The 13,735-nt window shown below is 35.3% G+C and overlaps 1 long non-coding RNA gene across 1 annotated transcript in view; it reads left to right on the forward strand.

The window, feature by feature from the left end:
* The first annotated feature begins 1,537 nt into the window (after positions 1-1,537).
* The window catches only part of LOC118904965, a 37,193-nt gene continuing 24,995 nt past the window's right edge, over positions 1,538-13,735 (forward strand). Inside the window, exon 1 of the long non-coding RNA XR_005022137.1 lies at positions 1,538-1,759. This is a non-coding gene — a long non-coding RNA (uncharacterized LOC118904965). The remainder of the gene's footprint in view (positions 1,760-13,735) is intronic.

Below are 13,735 nucleotides of genomic sequence, written 5' to 3' on the forward strand. Positions count from 1 at the left end.
GAAGTATGAAGTACACAGGCATAAATCATAGCTTATATCTCCCTGGTGGATGTTTCCCACATTGAGAACTAAGACCAGTAAACACACAGAGGTCAGAATTCAGAAAAATGAAGCAGAAATTCCCTCTGGATCATTCCTACATTCATCCCTTGGTTCCTGACCCTATGTATTCTATCTAACTAATGGGGCACAGCACTATATAATGGTTGTTAATTTGAGTATGTATTGCATCCTGGAAGATGACTCCCTATCCTTGCATGGTACCATTTTTGAGCGTGTGCCTTTTCTACGCCATCTGTAAGCTATTCTATTGCTCTTCAATGCCAGCTGTCTTGGATGCTGTGGTACATGACAGGACCAGTGGATCTCATGATCATGGGCCCACAGTTGCACCTCCTTCACTATAAAGCGAGTATCTTAGTCAAGGGTTTCTGAACAGTGGCATATTGACACTTTGGGTGAGATAATTCTTTGTTATGGGGAGTTGTCCTGTCCATTAAGATGTTTAGCAGCAACCCTGACCACTAGCCACTAGATGTCAGTAGCATCCTCCCAGTTGTGAGAACCAACCATGTCTGCAGGCATTGCCAAGTATGCCCTGGGGTGGGGAAATACTGCCCTTGGTTAAGACTATTGCCTTAGACTGATGCAATATCATATGGGATTCCATGCAGGTGGACTAAACTTTCTGTAATCATATGGATAATGGTGCTGCCTGAGGTTCTTCAGACAGGAAAGGCAAATCCATATCTAGAATATGTAGAGATGCAAGAAGTGTTAATTCAAAATGAATTGGTTCTTCTTCCAGGATGGAAAGAGTTCGATGTATTCAACTTGCCACCAGGTGGCTGGTTGGCCTCCTGAAGGGATGGTGCTGTATGTGGGAGTTAGTTTTGGTCTCTCTTGCCAGCCTTAGTAAATGGGAGCTCATGTAGTTAGACCCATGCAAAGCCTCCGTCTCTGGACACCATGGTTTCTCTGTTCATTGTGCCTGGTGTTCCAATGCTGTGATCTCAGATGACAGAGAGATGGCTGACATGGATGAGATGACATTTTGTCTACTGTGATTACTTGGTTGTTTAATGCCTATTCCAGAGTAGATGAGCTCTGGTAACATGCATGCAAAGATCTTCACACTTTGTGCCTTCTCCCATTCGTCCATCCACATACCATGACTGCAGACCTTGTTGCCTGTGATCTCTCCACCTTTCTCGTCCCAAGCTATTTGCCACCCATGAATTCGCATAGATTTTAATCTTGGGCCATTCTCTTTTCACCAAAAGAGGGTGATCAGTTGTACCATCTGGAGTCTGCCTATCAGAAAGATTTCCCCCCACAACGTAGTGAAGTTCCAACCCATTTTTAGTTTATGCACACATACTGGGATGACAGGTCATAAATCAGCTTTGCTCTTTTCCTCCTTTGTCAGCTGTCCTAAGGCATCCCCTATGCAGCATATATAAATATTGGTTCAGAGGTCTTGCTTGGTACAACTGTGGTGGATGAAATGGAAGTCTGGGCCAGACTGTGTTGCTTACTTGGGCCTCTGGTATTGCTTGTGCCAATCCTGGTTGTACTATTTTTGTCTTAAGACTTGGCGTGTCTGATAAAGTATATAATTTGACCTAGGCTTCTCGAGGCCAGAAAAGCCAAGCCAACAACTTACAATCAGACTTTGTTTGCAATACCTACAGATATGAGTGAATTCCTCCTTTCTCAAGGTCCCTAAAATATGCTGAGGCCTGCATCTGCTAGGAAGGTGAGTAAGGAAGGGTATATAGGTATGTGTTATAAGTGTTCCAGAAATTATATAGGTATGTGTTATAAGTGTTCCAGAAAAGGTTTCTCTTTACCCTTAAATAACCTGCCTAGAAAAAAGGAAAGATCTTGTATCTTGTCAAAATAATCACTTAACGTTCTATGTTGTCTTTATCAGGCCTTTGATTACTCACGTAAACCTAGTCATCTCGATACTAAAAGAGCTTTGTTTTACTCAGAACTATATAACCTTCTATATCTGCCTATGAAGTCTTTAATTGTTACCTTCCTTACTCACCTGGTAAGGCTGCTGGGAACCCTGTAAGCAAGATACCAGGCTGTTTTTCCAAGGAGCTTTATTGGCTCCATAAAGTCAATCTTAGTTGCTTAGTTCCTTAAAGCTCTCTGGTCATATCTGAGTTTATGCATTCTCTTAAATCTGACATTTCAGTCAAAGTCTTGGTAATATAACCAATTTTCAGTTGCGTCCTGTTATAAGGAGAACAGATTCTTATTGAACTTATGCAAATAACTATATTGTCATAAAAGCAAGACTACTCACTAAAAGTTTCTAAATTCTGGAGGGATCAAGTAGGGAGAAAAAAAATAAATGTTTCAATTCTGCTTATAAGGGTATAATTTACCAACCATTAGTTCTGTCAACCTTGTCTGATGTTTGAGGGTGATAGGGACAGTGATAATTCCAAGAAGTTTGCAAGCTGTTTGCTAAGGCTCATATGATTTGCCCAGCAAAGTGGGTATCTTGATCATTGGAGACTGTGGAAAATATACCCCAAGTGGGAAACACATTTTCTAATAGTTTCTTTGCCACTGTGAGGGTATCAGCTTTCTGGCAAGAGCAGGCTTCAACCTATCTGGAAAACACATACAATAACAAGAACATATTGATAACCCATATTAAGTGGTGGTTGAATGAAGCCCAGCTGCAGGTATTCAAAGGGTCCAGAGGCAGAAGATCTGAGGCCTCTGCTGGGTCAGACATTGCTGGTAGACTATTTTTTAAATTTTATGGAATTCTCCCCACCAATATCTATTTCCAATTTGTGCCATCTTAAATACACTATAGTGGGTGAAGGAAAGGAAAAACAAAAAAATGGTGTTTACCAGGGAGCTGGGAAGAACCAAGGGGCCGTCCTCTGTTTCCCACAGTCCTGACTGTTTGTTTAACCTACAGCAATTGTTTCCCATCTTAATACCCCTGATTCAGAAGGAGATTGTTGCCATGTTACAAAAACATCAAGATGGCAACAGTATGTTGCTGCTGCCTTTGCGTTAAAGTCAGCTAGGGTCAGTCCTTTCAGTGTGAGCCCCAATTTTGATGACAGACAACATTTTATGCCAGGATACGTCAGACTTTCAGGAATTTCACACAATTTCTGGAACACTTATAACACATACCTATATATCTCTTTTTCCTGAGGAGAGAAAACAAATCTTTCAGATATTTCAGAGGCCTCTGAAATGTCTCATATCTCAAAGTTAGTTCTAAATCAAAAAGACTTCATTTAGAGCTTGATTTTGGAAATTTGTTAAAACATCAAAAATGTTTTGAACTAGTCAAATAGAATAATAGGTCAATTGAAACAATGCTTACCCATTTAACCAAAATAACAATTAAAGACTTCATAGGCAGATATAGAAGGTTATATAGTTCTGAGTAAAACAAAGCTCTTTTAGTATCCAGACGACTAGGTTTACTTAAGTAATCAAAGGCCTGATAAAGACAACATAGAACATTAAGTGATTATTTGACAAGATACAAGATCTTCCTTTTTTTCTAGGCAGGTTATTTAAGGGTAAAGAGAAACCTTTTATAATCTGTTATTATCAAGAGCAGACCAATAGGAAAAAAATTGTCCTTTTAATGTAGAGAAAACCAAATTCCAATTTTGTACCAGTTTACTTTTGATATTAAAACTCATTTACTTAATTATATTCATTCCAACTTTATCCAGTCCTGACCACATATAAAATTTCTTTCCAAAGATTCCTTTTCATAGATCTTCATTTACTGAGAACACACATCCTATTTTCCTTGCATATGAAGATGCTTCCTTTTTTACCCTTAGAAACCTTTAATTTCTAGAGAAGACTGCAAAGTAAGCAATTATGAACTGTCTTTTATATTAGCATTCTGTATACTGGCAAACATAAATACTTTTTATAATTTCTGGAAATATGTGCTTTCTCATAGAAAATTTCACAGCACAGCTCAAACATGTTTACTAATACTCCCAAATATCTTTAGCTTCTCTGTAAACGGAAGCCTATGTTCAGTAATTAATATTTCAGTTTCTCATCTTATTTGGGAATGATCTAGATATTCAATGAATGTAACAACTTATTGTTCAACTTAATTTAGCAAAATTTGAAGGGTGTACATTGCCAAAGAGATGTGGGAAACTACTTAAGTAGACATATCATAAAACAATCATTGCTAAAACGTTCACATAACAACTCTCAACTCATTTACATTTATTTAATTCATTTGCTTTTAACAATCATGTTTAGTTACCTACAAAAAAACTTCATGAGACATTATACAACTTCAGTCATCATCCTAAGTTATTTTTCTGGCTGACAAATTTTGTAAGAGATAATATGAGCTTATCTGACTTTTAGTAACCTAGATTGCATAAAAGTATTATACATAATGTTGGTAACATTAAAGACATGTCTATATTAATTAAACCAAAAAACAAACAAACTAGCTTTTATTTACTAAAGAGTAATCCTAGATCATGTGAACTTGAAAAGCATTTGGGTTAGTGTCTATTATATTTTCTGAGAATTTAATTTATGTATAAGTGCTTGTTTAAGCCAATTAAATAGAACTCTTTTACAAATTACTTCTAGTAATACCATCTGAACGTAGAAAAAAACCCACACATCTATAATACATGTATAAATAAGACACACATGACATACAGACAGATACAGAGACCTTACAGTTTTTGTTCTAAAATTTTCCTGCAACTAGATGTTTGGACAAGGGTGCTTCTACAGCAGTTTGTATTTTTTAAAAAACCACCTCCCCTGCCCCTTTTTCTTCTTCAGTCTTAGGAATTGTAGATGGTCTAGATAAAAGTTCCTGGAGAGGTTGAGATAAATAGGGAGATAAAATGGTGATAGATGTAAAGGAGTGGGTGGAATTTGACCTGCCTCTAGAGCTGCATTTATAATTTTGCAAAGATTTGTCAGATGTAACTTAAATGACATTATATGATGGATAGTTGATCCATCCACCCAATCTCTTCGATTTGCTTGTTTACATCAGGGAGATTTCTAACTAAGATGTAAATCAAATGATTTTTATGTTCTGCTCAGGCAATTTTGTTGGTTCCCTTTAGCATGTCCTATTAATATTGCTTAAGGGGCAGATTTACACGCCTTCTGTTTTACAATACTAGGTAGAGGAAACATTTCCCAGTGAGATACAATGTCCATGTCCATAATATAATCAGGTAAAAGAAATGCAATTATTTTATATAAAGCCTGTTCAAATATACCAATTCTCCTATAAACTTTTTACCTTAATTCCATCAACTCTTACATTCTGAACTATAGCCTCCATCAGGATTTCATGAATAGGTTTTCATTTTACAGTATTGGGTGGGGAAAGTGTTTCCAGCCAGACATAATATCTATTCCCATAAAACATTCAAATAAAGTTGGCATAACTTCTTAACATAAAGCCTATTTAAACATTCCAATTTTCATAACTCTATCAACACTTACATTTCTATATTCTTCCACCCTAATTGTAGCCAGAGTCAGAGCTCCACCAGTGGGTTTTGATGTCACACTTTGTGGGGTTCCCATATCAAGGAATCCTGGAAACCCCTCTTTTCTACCCCTTGACCATTTTCCTTACTCTTGTGCAAAAGGCTTTGGGTCCCCAGTGAGGGGTCAAGTCAAGGGATCCTGGCCCTTTTGTCCATCTTTAATTTGATTAACTGGCCTAACTGTTGCTGGTCAGGTTTCTCATTGTAATCTCTGCCTTCTAGCTTTCCAGATTTCTCCAGTCTGGGGTAAATAGACCTGACTTGTTTAGGTTCCTTTAATATTGAGGGACCAACAGGAGATCACTTTGACCCATCCAGCCTTTGGTAGTGCTGCGTTGAAACCTTTGTTTTAATCCCATTACTGTCCATTTTATTCATCCCAATTCAATTATTTATATTGCCTTTTTTATGTATCCATTAATCTCAGGAGGTGATCTATTCATAAAAAATTTTGAGGATCCTCCATGGGTTTAAATAATTTTTCTTTCTCTTAAGTACAAGACAACTGGACCTCCAGTGTCCTGATTTTTTACAATATCTGCAAATGTCTGAAAGTAAATAGATTTTCTCTTTTCTCTTCTGTTTCTTTCTAAAAGTTTTAGAGTTCTATTTTTTACCACTAAGCCTATGATCCATTTTGATTTATATTTTATATAAGGTGTGAGGATTAGGTCAAAGTTCTTTTTTTTTTTGCCTACAGACATCCAATCACTCCCATACCATTTACTGAAAATGCTATCCTCCTTCTATTGTATTGCTTTTGCTCTTTTGTCAAAAACCAGTTGGGTGTAATTATGTGGGTCTATTTCTGGGTTCTTTATTCTATTGCATTGATCTGTGTGTATATTCTCCACCAATACTACACTATTTTAATTATTGTCACTACATAATAAGTCTTGAAATAAGGGAGAGAGTTCTTCCCATTTTACTCTCTTTAAAAATCATCTTAGCTATTCTACTTCCTTTGCCTTTCCATATAAGGTTTAGAATAATCATGTCCCTAGCTACATAAAATCTTTGCTTGGAATTTGACCTGTATAGAAATCTGTGGAAAACTAACATCTTTACTATGTTGAGTCTTGCAATTCATGAACACAATATGGTTCTATATTTATATCTTTGAATTCTTTCATCAGCATTTTATAGTTTTCAGCTTATAGGTCCTGTACATGCTTAGACCTAAACATTTCATTTTTTTTGGAGTGACCAAAAATGCCATTGTATTTTTAATTTTGGTGTCAATGTTTTCTTAGTATGTACAATTACAGTTGACTTTTACATGTTTATTGCATCCTGCAATCTTGCTGAACTCACTTAACAGGTCTAGTAGTTTTTAATAGATCCCTTGGGATTTTCTACACAGACAATCATGTCATCTACAAATAAGGGTAGTTTTATTTTTTTCTTTATGATCTGTATGGTTTAAGACTTTTTTCAGAGCAGTTTTAGATTCACAGCAAAACTGAGGAAGGTGCAGAGATTTCTCATATACCCGCTGCCCGCAACACATGCAAAGTCTACCCCATTATCAACATCCCTCACCACAGGGTACATTTGCTATAACTGATGAACCTATGTTGACGTATCATAATCACCCAAAAGTCCATAGTTTACCTTAGCATTCACTCTTGGTGTTATATATTCTATGGGTTTGGACAAGTGTGTAATGATACATATCTATTATTATAGTATTATGTAGAGTATTTTCACTGTCCTAAAAATCCTCTGTGCTCTGCCTATTCAGCCTTTCACCCTGTAACCCGTGGTAACTATTGATTTTTTTTTTTTTTTTTACTGTTTCCTTAGTTTTGTTATTTACAGAATATTGTACAGTTGGAATCACACGGTATGTAGCCTTTACAGATTGGCTTCTTTCACTTAATAATATGCATTTAAGGTTCCCCCATGTCTTTTCATGGCTTGATAGCTCATTTCTTTTTAGAGCCCATTGTCTGGATGTACCACAGATTATTTATTCATTCACCTACTGAAGGACATCTTGGTTGCCTCCAAATTTTGGCAATTATGAATAAAGCTGCTATAATCATCCGTGTGCAGGTTTTTGCGTGAACATACATTTTTAACTCTTTGGGTAAATACCAAAGAGTGCAATTGCTGGATTGTATGGTAAAAGTACATTTAGTTATGTAAGAAACAACTGTCTTTCAAAGTGGCTGTACTATTTTTCATTTCCACCAGCAATGAATGAGAGTTCCTGTTGCTCCACGTCCTCACCAGCTCTTGGTGTTGTTAGTGTTCTGGATTTTAGCCATTCTGCTAGATATGTAGTGGTATCTCATTGTTGTTTTAATTAGCATTACCCTGATGACATAAGATATGGGGCATATTTTCATATATTTAATTGGTAACTGAATATCTTCCTTGGTGAGGTGTCAGTTGTTTGACTCATTTAAAGAAATTGAGTTGTTTTCTTATTGTTGAGTTTTAAGAGTTCTTTGCATATTTTGGATAACAGTCGTTTCTCAGATGTGTCTTTTGAAAATATTTTCTCCTTGTCTGTGACTTGTCTTTTCATTCCCTTGACATTGTCTTGCACAGTGCAGAAGTTTTTAATTTTAATGAAGTCCAGCTTATCAATTATTTTTTCCATGGATTGTGCCTTTGATGTTGTATCTAAAAAGTCATCGCTCTACCCAAGGTCATCTAGATTTTCTCCTATGTTATCTTCTAGGAGTTTTAGAGTTCTGTGTTTTATATTTGTGTCTATGATCCATTCGGAGTTAACTTTTGTGAAGGGTGTAAGGTCTGTGTCTAGAATTCATTTTTTTGCATGTGTATGCCCAGTTGTTCCAGCACATTTTTTGCTCCATTATATTGCCTTTATTCCTTTGTCAAAGATCATTTGGCTATATTTATGTGGGTATCTTTCTGGGCTCTCTATTCTGTTCCAATGACCTACAGGCATACTTGTAGATTTATTGCACTTAGCTTTACTGTGCTTCCTAGATATTGAATTTTTTAAAAATTGAAGGTTTGTGGCACCCCTGTGTTGAGAAAATCTATTCGCACCATTTTCCCAACAGCATTTGCTCACCTCATGTCTCTATGTTTCATTTTGGTTATTCTCACAATATGTCAAACTTTTTTATTACTATTATATTTGTTATGGTGATCTGTGATTAGTGATATTTGATGTTACTGCTATGACTCACCGAAGACTCAGATGATGGTTAGTATTTTTTAGCAATAAAGTATTTTTAAATTAAGGTATATATATTTTAAGGCATAATGTTATTATACACTTAATTGACTACAGTATAGTGTAAACACAACTTTTGTATGCACTGAGAAATGAAAAAATTCATGTGATTCACTTTATTGTGATATTCACTTTATTACAGTGGTCTAAAACTGAACCCTCAAAATCTCTGAGGTATGCCTATATTTACCTATTTACCACACTCTCCTGATTACTGTAGCTTATGGTAAATCTTGAAGTCGAGTAGTGTCAGTCCTCTGACTTATTCTTTTCCTTCAGTACTGTGTTGGCTCTTCCTGGTCTTTTAGCTCTTTTTAGAATCACTTTGTCGATATTCACAAAATAACTTGCTGAAATTTTGATTGGGGTTGCAATGAATCCATAGATGAATTTGGGAAGAACTGGCATCTTGGCAGTATTGTCTTCCTATCGGTGAATGTGGACTATCTCTCCACTTATTTAGTTCTTTAAAAAAAAATTTCATTCATCAGAGTTTTGCACTTTCCCCCATACAGGTCTTGTACATATTTTGTTAGGTTTATACCTAAGTGTTTCACTTTTTTGGGTATTATGTTCTGTATGGTTTTTATCTCCTTTCCTTGCTGTATTGCGTTGAGTAGAACTTCCAGAACTATTTGAATAAAAGCAGTCAGAGCAGACATCCTAGTTTTTTTCCTGATCTTAGGGGGAAAGCATTTAGTCTTTTTATCACTAAGGATATCTTTGCTATAGGGTTTTTTGGTTTTGTAGATGCCCTTTATAAAGTTGAGGAAAGTCCCCTTTATTCCTCATTTTCTGACAGCTTTTATCATGAATGAATACTGAATTTTTGTCAAGTGCATGTTCTGCATCAATTGATATTATCATGTGATTTTTTGTCTTTCAGCCTATTAACATGGTGGATTACATTATTAATTTTCAAATAGTGAACTAGCCTTGTAGCCCTGAAATAAACCCTGCTTTGTCACGATATATAATTCTTTTTATATTTTGCTGTATTCTATTTGCTAATATTTTGTTAAGAATTTTTGCATCTATATTCATAAGGGTTATTAGTCTTTATTATTATTATTTTTTTACTATCTTAGCATTGTTTTGGTATCAGAATAATATCAGCTTCATAAAACTAAATGGTAAATGTTTTTTCTTATTCTATTTTCTGAAAAATATTGGGTATAATGAATTATTCTTTCAATATCTGTATAATTAGTTTTAAAATTATGAATTCAATTTCCTTAATAGATTTTGGGCTATTCTAATTCTATATTTCATATTGAGTGAATTGTGGTAGCTTGTGCTTTTTGAGAATCCGGTCCATTTATTCTAAGTTATTAAATTTATTTGTGTAGATTATTGATTTGAGATATTTGCTCCCTTCTAATATAAACATTTAGTGTTAAAAAATTTCCCCTCAAAACTGTATTCGTTATGTCCCACAGATTTTGATATGTTGTCTTTTAATTTTCATTCAATTCAAGAATTTTTATTTTCCTTGAGACTTCCTCTTTGACTCATGTTTTCAAATGTGTTGTTTAGTTTCCAAGTGGTTGGAGGTTTTCCTGTTATCTTTTTGTTATTGGTATCTAGTTTGGCTCCAATGTGGCTAGAGACCACACTTTGTATAATTTTAATTATTTTAAATTTGCTGTAGTTTGTTTTATTGCCCAGGATGTGGTCTATCTCAGTATATGTTCTATGGGTCCTTGAGAAAAGTGCATATTCTGCTGTTGGTGGTGGAGTATTCTATAAATGTCAATTCGAGCTTGTGGGTTTATGGTGTTTTTGAGTTCTTTTATATCCTTGCTGATATCCTGTTTAGTTGTTCTATCAATTACTGAGAGAAGGGTATTGAAATCTTCAACTATAACTGTGGACTTATTTCTTTTTATAGTTCTACCAGTTTTTGTTTCACATATTTTGTTGCTCTGTTCTTTGGTACATATGAATTTAGGATTGCTATATCTTCTTGGAGAATTTATCTTTTAACATTATGTAATGTCCCTCTATGTCCCTGGTAATTTCATTTGCTTCAGTTAGCTTCTTCTGACATTACTCTGGCAGGTGAAGTGCATGTGTCACCTCATTACTGCTAGAAGTGTTTCTTGTTTTCTGCTCAGCCTCTGTTGACTTCCAAAAAGAGAAGGAGCTCCTTATCACTGCTAGGCATGGATGAGAATTCAGCCTCCCCACTAGCATCATCTGATACCACCTGGCTGGTAGAGATCGGAGGGCTTCCTATTACTCTCCCATGTGATACCAGAGGGTGGGGTCTCATTACTGCTGGGCAATGGTGAAATTCCTGATGTTCCACTAGGCTTCCTGTGACAACACCTTAGTGTTGGAGGGCACTCCTTACATCCTGGTGATGGTGGAAGTCTAGACTCCCCTGTCAGCCTTTGCTGGCATGGGTGGGGAGTGGAATCACAGTTTTTTTCCCTGTGGTATTTAGCTGAGGTAGAGCAGCTTTTGTCTAAAAAATTTGTCTTGCTAGACTGCCCTATTCATGATCCTTTAGCTAAAGAGAGTAGGCTTTTGTTAGGGTTTTTTTTTTTTTTTTTTAAATAAATTTTTTTAAACTTATTTATTTGGCTGCTAGGGCTTTTAAAATTTGTATCCATTTGTGTTTCTTAGTTGCCAGTTTCTTTAGCTCCAAGTCTGGGATGTATAAGGCAAAAGGAAAATATAGAGAACTCACCACTGTGTCATTTCTTAGGTCCTGAGGTCCCTAGTCAGTCTACCTTCTTTTCTCACCTTTCAGAGTCTTCCTATGTTTGTTTTGTACATAGTGACCAGAACTTTTAATTGTTCATAGTGAGACAAATAAGGAAAAGTATGTCTACTCTATATTCTCAGAAGTGGAAGTCTCTTACTGACAATTTTGACTGAACTCCTACCTCTCTATACTGTATAAGCATTCTCATTTTAAAGAGAGAGTTTGAAATGAGCTCCATTAACTTTATTACTTGAGTAGAAAATGACCTCTTTACATATGTGCTTGGTTGTAAAAGATGTGAATCATCTTAATTGCAATCAAGTTTAACCTGTTTTCTTTGGAAAGATTCTACTGGGTCAGTGATGCATAGTCATAGCCAAGTGCCCCCACCCCATGCTTATATAACATCTTCTGACCTAATGATAATATAACAAATTCAGCCAATATGTAAGAGATGCACAATATAAACGAGTATTTCAGGCAATGAGTTTCAGAAGGAAATAAAAGAAAGACAAAAAAGATTTTATTCATGAAACTTCTAATACTGACAACAACAGCCGCCAGGAAAGTTATGGTGCCACATAACAAAATTCTCTAGTTTATTCATCTGGGCAACATAAAAGTTCTAGTAGTTTTTAGGATACCATTTAAAAATACATATATTTAATGTCATTATATAAATTTGGACTAATTTTAATAGCAGAAAAATATCTTTATTCAATAACTAAAAGCAACCCTGAGCACAAGACACAAACTAAAAGTCCTAAACCATTTTCATAATGTTTTTCTTTTAAAAATACTTTTCTAACTCTATAATTGTTTTTATAGTAGCAGAGTACAAAGTTTTAAGAAACACATTTGGGAAAATACTTGAAACTGAAAAAAATCTGCTTTTAAAATTTGAAAGAGCACATACTACTTTCTTACAAGAAAAGATAGCTTGATTCTTCACAGATATCTAATGACTTTGTAGCAAGCCACAAAACTGAAAAAGTTCTGATAAATGAATTGTTGTTTGATTTGATTCTGAGTCTCAATTGTTAACTTGAACTGCACCTGTACATTCAATCTTGTGCTTTGAAATGCCACTGTGTCCCTAATAGAAGGAAGAGAGGAAGGAAGGAGAAAAGGAAAGAATGAAGAAAGGAGAGAAGGAAGGAAGGAAGGGAGGAAGGGAGAGAGAAAAAGAAGATTACAATATTTCAAATAAATCAGCAGTTGTGGGAAAAGGCCACTATTTTTCGTTCATATACCTGACTTATGAAACAGGTGAAATAAATTTAAAAGACTGGACAATTTTTTTTGCCTTCTCAGCTTTCATTCCCATTCATCTGGTAATAGCACCCCAGTTTTACTTTGGAGGTATATGCTTCCTCATGGGTCAAGTGGTGAGCCCATTACCCAAACTGGGTCAATAAGTTACTTATAATACAGAATGTTAAAAACTTTAATAAGATACAATAAGGCAACAATATTTGTTTTCACCTAAAATTTTATCCATTAGCCTCAGTCAACTAAAATATAAAGTCTAAAATCATCTTGAATAAAACCCACCTGAACCTCTATATTGAGTGATGCCCAATGGCCTTTCAGAATATTTACCAGTATTTACCTAAAAATGCCCAGGTTTCCATAGGTGACTATGATTCCAACTTCATATTGATTCCAATATCCATAAGGATGTTCACTGCTTGAGAAATGTCTTTCTCCTTGAAAAAATTCAACCAGAGTGCTGAAGACAAATGTCCTCTGAAAAAAATTAAGGTAACTGCTCTGCCTTAAATGGCACAGGCTGGAATTCCACAGACAAACCACTGTCATAATTTTCCACTGGATAATCTAAACAGGTAGGCTGTTAATGAGACTTGTGTAGAATTTGTACTATGTTGCAGGGGAATGTTTGTGGTCTGTGTAGACTATTTTATAACGTTTTTCAAAAAAAAACTTCTAAGAAATCATATTCACTGTAGGTATTACTTGAAGGTACCAGAAGGCATCAGCCTTTGGTTAGAGGGAAATATTTCTGTTGAAAGAGAGCAAGGAATAGAAAAATATGCAACTTCTAATGGATTAAAGGCACATTCTACAGTTTATATTAAAAACTGGATTACCACAGTTGAAAATCAGAACCAGGGTGTACATTAGAGTTGAAAATTCTGGAAATTTTCATGGTTTTATTTTATTTTAGAACTATGTTGACTGGATATGGAGATGTAAAATGTTGGGTTGAGAGAAAAT

Source organism: Balaenoptera musculus, chromosome 12, assembly GCF_009873245.2.
Source record: "Balaenoptera musculus isolate JJ_BM4_2016_0621 chromosome 12, mBalMus1.pri.v3, whole genome shotgun sequence".
NCBI lineage: Eukaryota > Metazoa > Chordata > Mammalia > Artiodactyla > Balaenopteridae > Balaenoptera > Balaenoptera musculus.